Raw genomic sequence first — 12,567 nt, 5'->3', positions numbered from 1 at the left:
ACCAGTTCCTATCCAACCCTGCTAGAAACTACAGATCACCACCAGTTCCTATCCAACCCTGCTAGAAACTACAGATCACCACCAGTTCCTCTCCAACCCTGATAGAAACTACAGATCACCACCAGATCCTCTCCAACCCTGCTAGAAACTACAGATCACCACCAGTTCCTCTCCAACCCTGCTAGAAACTACAGATCACCACCAGTTCCTCTCCAACCCTGCTAGAAACTACAGATCACCACCAGTTCCTCTCCAACCCTGCTAGAAACTACAGATCACCACCAGTTCCTCTCCGACCCTGCTAGAAACTACAGATCACCACCAGTTCCTCTCCAACCCTGCTAGAAACTACAGATCACCACCAGTTCCTCTCCAACCCTGCTAGAAACTACAGATCATCACCAGTTCCTCTCCAACCCTGCTAGAAACTACAGATCACCACCAGTTCCTCTCCAACCCTGCTAGAAACTACAGATCACCACCAGTTCCTCTCCAACCCTGCTAGAAACTACAGATCATCATTTGTTCCATGAAACATTTATTATGAGGACCAGTAATCATATAATTCATCAGTAACAGCGAGTATACTCTTTTGTGATAATATTTATAATCTGTTTGGAAACAGATCCTTCAAATAAATAAATTACACCCTTCAATTTCAATTCATCTTTCTTTTGTTTCAGCCATGTGGTTTCTCCTCGGCTGTCTAAGCAGAGAAAGTGAGTCTGGCTGAAGGAAACAGCACAGCTGGCTAGTAAACACAGTCTCATGCTAAGGGTTCACGGTCCAAATAGCACCCTATTCCCTATGTAGTGTACTACTTTTGACCAGAGCCTTCCTATGTAGTGCACTAGTTTTGACCATAGGATCATTTGGGACACAATAATCCATCAGATCAAGTGCTTCCAGCCAGGACAGAAACACACCACCAGACAAGACAGGATGAAACCTTCAGTACAGGACAGAAACACACCACCAGACAAGACAGGATGAAACCATCAGTACAGAAACACACCACCAGACAAGACAGGATGAAACCTTCAGTACAGAAACACACCACCAGACAAGACAGGATGAAACCATCAGTACAGAAACACACCACCAGACAAGACAGGATGAAACCATCAGTACAGAAACACACCACCAAACAAGACAGGATGAAACCATCAGTACAGAAACACACCACCAAACAAGACAGGATGAAACCTTCAGGACAGAAACACACCACCAGACAAGACAGGATGAAACCTTCAGTACAGAAACACACCACCAGACAGGACAGGATGAAACATTCAGTACAGAAACACACCACCAGACAAGACAGGATGAAACCTTCAGGACAGGACAGGATGAAACCTTCAGTACATGACAGCTCAAGGAGAAAGAAGAGAAAGCTGTTTTAAAAATCCATTCAAACATGACATGACATTGGATGGAGTTGGAGGAGATTCTCAAGTCTTCTGCACAACCTGGAATTCCTGGCTGACAGAGTTTCTAACAACCTGGAATTCCTGGCTGACAGAGTTTCTCACAACCTGGAATTCCTGGCTGACAGATTTTCTCACATCCTGGAATTCCTGGCTGACAGAGTTTCTCACATCCTGGAATTCCTGGCTGACAGAGTTTCTAACAACCTGGAATTCCTGGCTGACAGAGTTTCTAACAACCTGGAATTCCTGGCTGACAGAGTTTCTCACAACCTGGAATTCCTGGCTGACAGAGTTTCTAACAACCTGGAATTCCTGGCTGACAGAGTTTCTCACAACCTGGAATTCCTGGCTGACAGTACTTCTAACAACCTGGAATTCCTGGCTGACAGATTTTCTCACATCCTGGAATTCCTGGCTGACAGAGTTTCTCACATCCTGGAATTCCTGGCTGACAGAGTTTCTAACAACCTGGAATTCCTGGCTGACAGAGTTTCTCACAACCTGGAATTCCTGGCTGACAGTACTTCTAACAACCTGGAATTCCTGGCTGACAGATTTTCTCACATCCTGGAATTCCTGGCTGACAGAGTTTCTCACATCCTGGAATTCCTGGCTGACAGAGTTTCTCACAACCTGGAATTCCTGGCTGACAGAGTTTCTCATCAAAGAAAAAAAGGAAAAAGAAGTAGACACACACACACACACACACACACACACACACACACACACACACACACACACACACACACACCAGCCAGCTTCTATCCAGTCTCCTCTCCTCTGTTTGTTTATAAGCACCTGTTCACAGCAGTTTACCCAGGGGGCATCTCTCCCCTAATCTGCCGTTAACAAGCGAGCCCCTTAACGATCATTGACCAGGTATTTACATCCTGTTAAATGCTGCTTTGTCCAGGTTCTCACAACACAATGGGCCTGGTGATGTGGTTAATGATGAGTTTGTCATGCCACAACAGGAAATGCCTTGGGTAATAAACTGGGAACAAATAAATTAAATCTTCCTCCCCCATCCTCTTCTCTCTTCCTCTCCTCCTCCAACCTCTTCTCTCCTCCTCCTCCAACCTCTTCTCTCTTCCTCTCCTCCTCCAACCTCTTCTCTCTTCCTCTCCTCCTCGATCTCCCTTCTTTCCTTTCTCTAACACATACCGGTAACTGAAACACTTATCCTCCCCTCTCTTACCTTCTCTAACACACTCACTCACTCTGTTCTGTTCTCCTAAAGGTCTGTCTGACTGTTCTGTTGTCCTAAAGGTCTGTCTGTCTGTCTGTCTGTCTGTCTGTCTGTCTGTCTGTCTGTCTGTCTGTCTGTCTGTCTGTCTGTCTGTCTGTCTGTCTGTCTGTCTGTCTGTCTGTCTGTCTGTCTGTCTGTCTGTCTGTCTGTCTGTCTGTCTGTCTGTCTGTTCTGTTCTTCTAAACACATCTGAATAAGATGTGATTGATGTGTTATGCTCTTGACCTTAGTTCCCTTTCTATTCACAACTATTATTCTACTAAAGTTGTCATGGTTTTAAGATGGTTGTCATCACTGCAATCTCTCTGTCTACCTAAATGTTTTACAATTCATAAGTGCGTAAACCTTGCACCTTGCCCCAACGACACCTTAGCCAGGTTATTTCTGATGGAGCATTATAGTGGGGCATTGTACATTATATAGGTTATAACCACGTGTTTATAACGCCAGCGTATTGATTGCACTGATTTAACCTGTTGGGGCTAGGGGGCAGTATTTGCATGGCCGGATAAAAAACATACCCGGTTTAAACTGGTTACTACTCTTGCCCAGAAACGGGAATATGCATATAATTAGTAGATTTGGATAGAAAACACTCCAAAGTTTCTAAAACTGTTTGAATGGTGGCTGTGAGTATAACAGAACTCATATGGCAGGCCAAAACCTGAGAAGATTCCATACAGGAAGTGCCCTGTCTGACAATTTGTTGTCCTTCTGTTGCATCTCTATTGAAAATACAGCATCTGTGCTGTAACGTGACACTTTCTAAGGCTCCCAGTGGCTCTCTAAAGCCGCCAGAAAGTGGAATGGGGTGTCTGCTGTCTCTGAGCAAAGTACAACAGCTCTGTTTGTGAGTGGTCAGCCTGGGGACAGTGAGACTGAGATGCACGTTCACGAGAATTCTCCATTTTTTTCTTTCAGCCTTTGAATGAATACAACGTTGCCCGGTTGGAATATTATCGCTATTTTAAGAGAAAAATAGCATAAAAATTGATTTTAAACACCGTTTGACATGCTTCTAAGTACGGTAATGGAATATTTTGACATTTTTTGTCAGGAAATGCGCTCGCGCGTCACCCTTCGGATAGTGACCTGAACGCACGAACAAAACAGAGCTATTTGAATATAACTATGGATTATTTGGAACCAAAACAACATTTGTTGTTGAAGTAGAAGTCCTGGGAGTGCATTCTGACAAAGAACAACAAAGGTAATCCAATTTTTCTAATAGTAATTCTGAGTTTAGTGAGTCCCAAACTTGGGTGTCAAAATAGCTAGCCGTGATGGCCGAGCTATGTACTCAGAATATTGCAAAATGTCCTTTCGCCAAAAAGCTATTTTAAAATCTGACACCGCGATTGCATAAAGGAGTTCTGTATCTATAATTCTTAAAATAATTGTTATGTATTTTGTGAACATTTATCATGAGTAATTTAGTAAATTCACTGGAAGTTTTCTCTGGGTATGCTAGTTCTGAACATCACATGCTAATGTAAAAAGCTGGTTTTTGATATAAATACGAACTTGATTGAACAAAACATGCATGTATTGTATAACATAATGTCCTAGGAGTGTCATCTGATGAAGATCATCAAAGGTTAGTGCTGCATTTAGCTGTGGTTTTGGTTTTGTGACATATATGCTTGCTTTGAAAATGGCTGTGTGATTATTTTTGGTAGGGTACTCTCCTGACATAATCTAATGTTTTGCTTTCGCTGTAAAGCCTTTTTGAAATCGGACAATGTGTTTAGATTAAGGAGAGTCTTGTCTTTAAAATTGTGTAAAATAGTCATATGTTTGAGAAATTGAAGTAATAGCATTTTTGAGGTATTTGTATTTCGCGCCACGCGATTCCACTGGCTGTTGAATAGGGTGGGACACAAACGTCCCACCTAGCCCAGGGAAGTTAAAGAATGATGCAGAAACCAGAAACATACAAAAGACTGAACCCACTAGGTACAGATGACAATTCAACCTCTATTCCAGGTTGGTTCAACGAGCTAAATAACTTCTATGCTGGCTTCCAGGCAAACAACACTGAGGCATGCATGAGAGCATCAGCTGTTCTGGACGACTGTGTGATCACGCTCTCCATAGCCGACGTGAGTAAGACCTTTGAACAGGTTAACATACAGAAGGCTGCGGGGCCAGATGGATTACCAGGACGTGTGCTCCGGGCATGTGCTGACCAACTGGCAGGTGTCTTCACTGACATTTTCAACATGTCCCTGATTGAGTCTGTAATTCAAACATGTTTCAAGCAGACCACCATAGTCCCTGTGCCCAAGAACACAAAGGCAACCTGCCTAAATGACTACAGACCCGTAGCACTCACGTCTGTAGCCATGATGTGCTTTGAAAGGCTGGTAATGGCTCACATCAACACCATTATCCCAGAAACCCTAGACCCACTCCAATTTGCATACCGCCCAAACAGATCCACAGATGATGCAATCTCTATTGCACTCCACACTGCCCTTTCCCACCTGGACAAAAGGAACACCTATGTGAGAATGCTGTTCATTGACTACAGCTCAGCGTTCAACACCATAGTACCCACAAAGCTCATCACTAAGCTAAGAACCCTGGGACTAAACACCTCCCTCTGCAACTGGATCCTGGACTTCCTGACGGGCTGCCCCCAGGTGGTGAGGGTAGGTAGCAACACATCTGCCTCGCTGATCCTCAACACTGGAGCTCCCCAGGGGTGCATGCTCAGTCCACTCCTGTACTCCCTGTTCACCCACGACTGCATGGCCAGGCACGACTCCAACACCATCGTTAAGTTTGCTGACAACACAACAGTGGTAGCCCTGATCACCGACAACGACGAGACAGCCTATAGGGAGGAGGTCAGAGACCTGGCCGGGTGGTGCCAGAATAACAACCTATCCCTCAACGTAACCAAGACTAAGGAGATGATTGTGGACTACAGGAAAAGGAGCACCGAGCACGTCCCCATTCTCATCGACAGGGCTGTAGTGGAGCAGGTTGAGAGCTTCAAATTCCTTGGTGTCCACATCAACAACAAACTATCAGGTCCAAACACACCAAGACAGTCGTGAAGAGGGCACTACAAAGCTTATTCCCCCTCAGGAAACTAAAAATATTTGGCATGGGTCCTCAGATCCTCAAAAGGTTCTACAGCTGCACCATAGAGAGCATCCTGACTGGTTGCGTCACTGCCTGGTACGGCAACTGCTCGGCCTCCGACCGCAAGGCACTTCAGAGGGTAGTGCGTACGGCCCAGTACATCACTGGGGCAAAGCTGCCTGCCATCCAGGACCTCTACACCAGGCGGTGTCAGAGGAAGGCCCTGAAAATTGTCAAAGACCCCAGCCACCCCAGTCATAGACTGTTCTCTCTACTACTGCATGGCAAGCGGAACCGGAGTGCCAAGTCTAGGACAAAAAGGCTTCTCAACAGTTTTTACCCCCAAGCCATAAGACTCCTGAACAGGTAACCAAATGGTTACCCAGACTATTTGCATTGTGCCCCCCCCGACCCCTCTTTTTACGCTGCTGCTACTCTCTGTTCATCATATATGCATAGTCACTTTAACCATATCTACATACTACCTCAATCAGCCTGACTAACCGGTGTCTGTATGTAGCCTCTCTACTGCTACTCTCTGTTCATCATATGTGCATAGTCACTTTAACCATATCTACATGTACATACTACCTCAATCAGCCTGACTAACCGGTGTCTGTATATAGCCTCACAACTGTTACTCTCTGTTCATCATATATGCATAGTCACTTTAACCATATCTATATGTACATACTACCTCAATAAGCCTGACTAACCGGTGTCTGTATAAAGCCTCACAACTGTTACTCTCTGTTCATCATATATGCATAGTCACTTTAACCATATCTATATGTACATACTATCTCAATAAGCCTGACTAACCGGTGTCTGTATATAGCCTTGCTACTCTTATTTTCAAATGTCTTTTTACTGTTGTTTTATTTCTTTACTTACCCACACACACACACACACACACACACACACACACACACACACACACACACACACACACACACACACACACACACACACACACACACACACACACACACACACACACACACACACACACACACACACACACACACACACCTTTTTATTCACACTATTGGTTAGAGCCTGTAAGTCAGCATTTCACTGTAAGGTCTACACCTGTTGTATTCGGCGCACGTGACAAACAAACTTTGATTTGATTTGATTGAACCAGTGTGTGCCCAGGGGGAAATGTCAGATATAGTTCTCAGACAATGATTGATCTTTTAAAATGTAGCGTCTGTTTTCTTTACAAAGCTAAGAAGAAATAATGCATTTGTCAAAAATACATTTAATTCGGTCTCCAGTTCTTACCTTCAGTGGTCTTGTTGGAGGAGCGCACATCTTCACCGAAGCATGTTGTAATTGACAAGACGTGAAGTGCTATTAAAAACACTGTAAACTTCTGACTTCCGTAGGTCTGACTCCCGTAGGTCCACCGGTAGGTCCGCGGGTAGGTCATGGTGCTGGTGAACGGCAGCGGATGAACGGGTCGAGACTATCCAACTGTCTCACGGCAGCAAGACCATAATATAGCCAAGTTACAGTGGAACAGCTGATGTGTAACACCCAAATGACTTCATGAAATATAATCAAGTATGAGGAAAGAGAGACCGTTAGGAAATCCTTCTCAGTCCTCACCCACTTCACTCCACTCCAGCAACCCCCGACTCCCCTGTAATAGACTTTATATCCAACGATGTTAAAAGCGCATCAAGCACTTTGGAGAGAAGCCTGACAATTTTGACCTGTAAACGTGCCACGTACTACATTAAAATAAGGTGGTCGTGGTCTATTATTCTTCTTCCAACGACAACAGTTAAGGGGGTTCCTCCAAAAAGGAATTTACAGACTAGCAAAGTGTTGTCTTTCGAGAACGGAGACCATGTGCTTCTCCAGAAGCGCTCCTTACAGTAGTAAATCTGTCTTTACATTCGCTGTACGCAAAGGCGCGCCGTCATAAGCGCTTGTCTGCGCTGCGGCAAGAGAAAGAGAGAGACAGAGAGAGAGCGAGAGAGAGAGATAGAGAGGAAAGGAGAGAGATAGAAAGAGAAAGAGGAGAGAGTACACTTAAAGGACTTGAATAATATATTTCAGACACAACCTCTCCCAGCAGAGGTAATTCTGGTTCCATATTTTATTCAACAGCCGTAAGAGACAGTAGACTTGAAAGCAGTTATGGTGGGTGTGTAAAAAGAAGTTATGGTGGGTGTGTAAAAAACTGTTATGGTGGGTGTGTAAAAAGCAGTTATGGTGGGTGTGTAAAAAGCAGTTATGGTGGGTGTGTAAAAAGCAGTTATGGTGGGTGTGTAAAAAGCAGTTATGGTGGGTGTGTAAAAAGCAGATATGGTGGGTGTGTAAAAAGCAGTTATGGTGGGTGTGTAAAAGCAGTTATGGTGGGTGTGTAAAAGCAGATATGGTGGGTGTGTAAAAAGCAGTTATGGTGGGTGTGTAAAAAGCAGTTATGGTGGGTGTGTAAAAAGCAGTTATGGTGGGTGTGTAAAAAGCAGATATGGTGGGTGTGTAAAAAGCAGTTATGGTGGGTGTGTAAAAAGCAGTTATGGTGGGTGTGTAAAAAGCAGTTATGGTGGGTGTGTAAAAAGCAGTTATGGTGGGTGTGTAAAAAACAGTTATGGTGGGTGTGTAAAAAGCAGATATGGTGGGTGTGTAAAAAGCAGTTATGGTGGGTGTGTAAAAAGCAGTTATGGTGGGTGTGTAAAAAACAGTTATGGTGGGTGTGTAAAAAGCAGTTATGGTGGGTGTGTAAAAAGCAGATATGGTGGGTGTGTAAAAATTGCTTCAACACTGTTCTCATGAACCCGCCGTGGCTCCTTGAAGCTCTAAGTGAAAACATCCCCTACCCTGTACTCACACACACATGGTTTGATTTGCTCTATAAATGCAATAGGCCGACATTCATCTATTGTAGAATCAACTAAAATAATACTACTAATCAACATTAACTGACCAGCCTCCACACGTGGCCAGTACTGTGAAGTGGAGAAACATTATTCAAGCCTTCAGGATAGGCCTACAATCTATTTACATTCTATTGTCTTCATATGATATACACAATTATGGCCAACTGAAGAGGAGACCCCCTGGTATTACATGGTGCTGACAGTATCTCAGAGGAAGTGGAATAGGAAACCCCCTGGTATTACATGGTGCTGACAGTATCTCAGAGGAAGAGGAGAGGAGACCCCCTGGTATTACATGGTGCTGACAGTATCTCAGAGGAAGAGGAGAGGAGACCCCCTGGTATTACATGGTGCTGACAGTATCTCAGAGTAAGAGGAGACCCCCTGGTATTACATGGTGCTGACAGTATCTCAGAGGAAGAGGAAGAGGAGACCCCCTGGTATTACATGGTGCTGACAGTATCTCAGAGGAAGAGGAAGAGGAGACCCCCTGGTATTACATGGTGCTGACAGTATCTCAGAGGAAGAGGAATAGGAAACCCCCTGGTATTACATGGTGCTGACAGTATCTCAGAGGAAGAGGAGACCCCCTGGTATTACATGGTGCTGACAGTATCTCAGAGGAAGAGGACACCCCCTGGTATTACATGGTGCTGACAGTATCTCAGAGGAAGAGGAAGAGGAGACCCCCTGGTATTACATGGTGCTGACAGTATCTCAGAGGAAGTGGAATAGGAAACCCCCTGGTATTACATGGTGCTGACAGTATCTCAGAGGAGAGGAGACCCCCTGGTATTACATGGTGCTGACAGTATCTCAGAGGAAGAGGAATAGGAAACCCCCTGGTATTACATGGTGCTGACAGTATCTCAGAGGAAGAGGAAGAGGAGACCCCCTGGTATTACATGGTGCTGACAGTATCTCAGAGGAAGAGGAATAGGAAACCCCCTGGTATTACATGGTGCTGACAGTATCTCAGAGGAAGAGGAGACCCCCTGGTATTACATGGTGCTGACAGTATCTCAGAGGAAGAGGAGACCCCCTGGTATTACATGGTGCTGACAGTATCTCAGAGGAAGAGGAGAGGAGACCCCCTGGTATTACATGGTGCTGACAGTATCTCAGAGGAAGAGGACACCCCCTGGTATTACATGGTCCTGACAGTATCTCAGAGGAAGAGGACACCCCCTGGTATTACATGGTGCTGACAGTATCTCAGAGGAAGAGGAGACCCCCTGGTATTACATGGTGCTGACAGTATCTCAGAGGAAGAGGACACCCCCTGGTATTACATGGTGTTGACAGTATCTCAGAGGAAGAGGACACCCCCTGATATTACATGGTGCTGACAGTATCTCAGAAGAGAGAATAGAGTATATAAGAGAGGGAGGGAGGTGGAAGAAGAGTGGGAAGGCGTAATAGAGTGATGTGAGCATTGAGCAGACTTGTATAGGAATAACTTGTATAGGAATAACTTGAATAGGAATGACTTGTATAGGAATGACTTGTATAAGAATGACTTGTATAGGAAATGACTTGTATAGGAATGACTTGTATAGGAATGACTTGTATAGGAATGACTTGTATAGGAATGACTTGTATAGGAATAACTGGTATAAGAATGACTTGTATAGGAATGACTTGTATAGGAATAACTGGTATAAGAATGACTTGTATAGGAATGACTTGTATAGGAATAACTTGTATAGGAATAACTTGTATAGGAATGACTTGTATAGGAATGACTTGTATAGGAATGACTTGTATAGGAATGACTTGTATAGGAATGACTTGTATAGGAATGACTTGTATAGGAATAACTTGTATAGGAATGACTTGTATAGGAATGACTTGTATAGGAATGACTTGTATAGGAATATCTTGTATAGGAATAACTTGTATAGGAATAACTAGTATAGGAATGACTTGTATAGGAATATCTTGTATAGGAATAACTTGTATAGGAATATCTTGTATAGGAATAACTTGTGAAGGAATAACTTGTGAAGGAATAACTTGTGAAGGAATAACTTGTGAAGGAATAACTTGTATAGGAATAACTTGTATAGGAATAACTTGTATAGGAATAACTTGTGAGAGAGGTGTCACGGCTGTCAGGGTCCTGGTCAATAGTAGTGCACTATACAGGGACCAGGACCCACCCTATTCCCTATATAGTGCACTACTATTGACCAGGGCCCACCCTATTCCCTATATAGTGCACTACTCTTGACCAGCAACCTATGGCTAGGTAGAGACCTGTAGCTTTAAGAAGAGTTCACACAGCTAGCACTGTCATTCAGGGACATGGTCATTCAGGGACATGGTCATTCAGGGACTTGGTCATTCAGGGACTTGGTCATTCAGGGACTTGGTTATTCAGGGACATGGTCATTCAGGGACATGGTCATTCAGGGACTTGTTCACTTCAGGGACTTGGTCACTTCAGGGACTTGGTCATTCAGGGACATGGTCATTCAGGGACATGGTCATTCAGGGACTTAGTCATTCAGGGACATGGTCATTCAGGGACATGGTCATTCAGGGACTTGGTCATTCAGGGACTTGGTCATTCAGGGACATGGTCATTCAGGGACATGGTCATTCAGGGACTTGGTCATTCAGGGACATGGTCATTCAGGGACTTGGTCATTCAGGGACATGGTCATTCAGGGACTTGGTCATTCAGGGACATGGTCATTCAGGGACATGGTCATTCAGGGAAATGGTCATTCAGGGACTTGGTCATTCAGGGACATGGTCATTCAGGGACATGGTCATTCAGGGAAATGGTCATTCAGGGACTTAGTCATTCAGGGACATGGTCATTCAGGGACATGGTCATTCAGGGACATGGTCATTCAGGGACATGGTCATTCAGGGACATGGTCATTCAGGGACTTGGTCATTCAGGGACATGGTCATTCAGGGACTTGGTCATTCAGGGACATGGTCATTCAGGGACTTGGTCATTCAGGGACATGGTCATTCAGGGACATGGTCATTCAGGGAAATGGTCATTCAGGGACATGCTCATTCAGGGACTTGGTCATTCAGGGACTTGGTCATTCAGGGACTTGTGTAATATTAAACCAGTTGACTAAACAGGTTAAGAGGAGTATGATGTATATATTTAATATTTACATGGAACAGTCATTAGTCCCACACACACAACAAGTCAGGCATGTAGATACACACGTAGAGGGTAAGCAAGTAGGTGGCAGTCTCCAGATCCAGTCTCCAGACCAGTCTCCAGATTCGGTCTCCAGACCAGTCTCCAGATTCAGTCTGCAGATTCAGTCTCCAGACCAGTCTCCAGATCCCGTCTGCAGATCCAGTCTCCAGATTCAGTCTCCAGATCCAGTCTGCAGATCCAGTCTCCAGATCCAGTCTCCAGATCCAGTCTCCAGATTCTGTCTCCAGATTCAGTCTGCAGATCCAGATCCAGTCTCCAGATTCAGTCTGCAGATTCAGTCTGCAGATCCAGTCTCCAGATTCAGTCTCCAGATCCAGTCTCCAGATCCAGTCTCCAGATCTAGTCTGCAGATTCAGTCTCCAGATCCAGTCTCCAGATCCAGTCTCCAGATCTAGTCTGCAGATTCAGTCTCCAGACCAGTCTCCAGATCCAGTCTCCAGATCTAGTCTCCAGATCCAGTCTCCAGACCAGTCTCCAGATTTAGTCTGCAGATTCAGTCTGCAGATCCAGTCTCCAGATCCAGTCTCCAGATTCAGTCTCCAGATTCAGTCTGCAGATCCAGTCTGCAGATCCAGTCTCCAGATTCAGTCTCCAGATTCAGTCTCCAGATTCAGTCTCCAGACCAGTCTCCAGATCCAGTCTCCAGATCCAGTCTCCAAATTCAGTCTCCAAATTCAGTCTCCAAATTCAGTCTGCAGATTCAGT

General features: G+C 44.6%; 1 protein-coding gene across 1 annotated transcript in view; it reads right to left on the bottom strand.

Annotated features, from left to right (window-relative positions):
- LOC123724405 (vegetative cell wall protein gp1-like) overlaps positions 1 to 7,649 on the bottom strand; it is a 144,000-nt gene extending 136,351 nt beyond the window's left edge. The window contains exon 1 of the mRNA XM_045687701.1: positions 7,060 to 7,649. The gene's annotated coding sequence lies outside the window, so the exon portion shown is untranslated. The remainder of the gene's footprint in view (positions 1 to 7,059) is intronic.
- Between the last annotated feature and the right edge of the window lie 4,918 nt (positions 7,650 to 12,567).

The sequence above is a fragment of the Salmo salar genome, chromosome ssa01 (assembly GCF_905237065.1).
Source record: "Salmo salar chromosome ssa01, Ssal_v3.1, whole genome shotgun sequence".
NCBI lineage: Eukaryota > Metazoa > Chordata > Actinopteri > Salmoniformes > Salmonidae > Salmo > Salmo salar.
The sequence above is the reverse complement of the archived record's forward strand: the minus strand, read 5'-3'. Positions and strand labels throughout refer to the sequence as shown.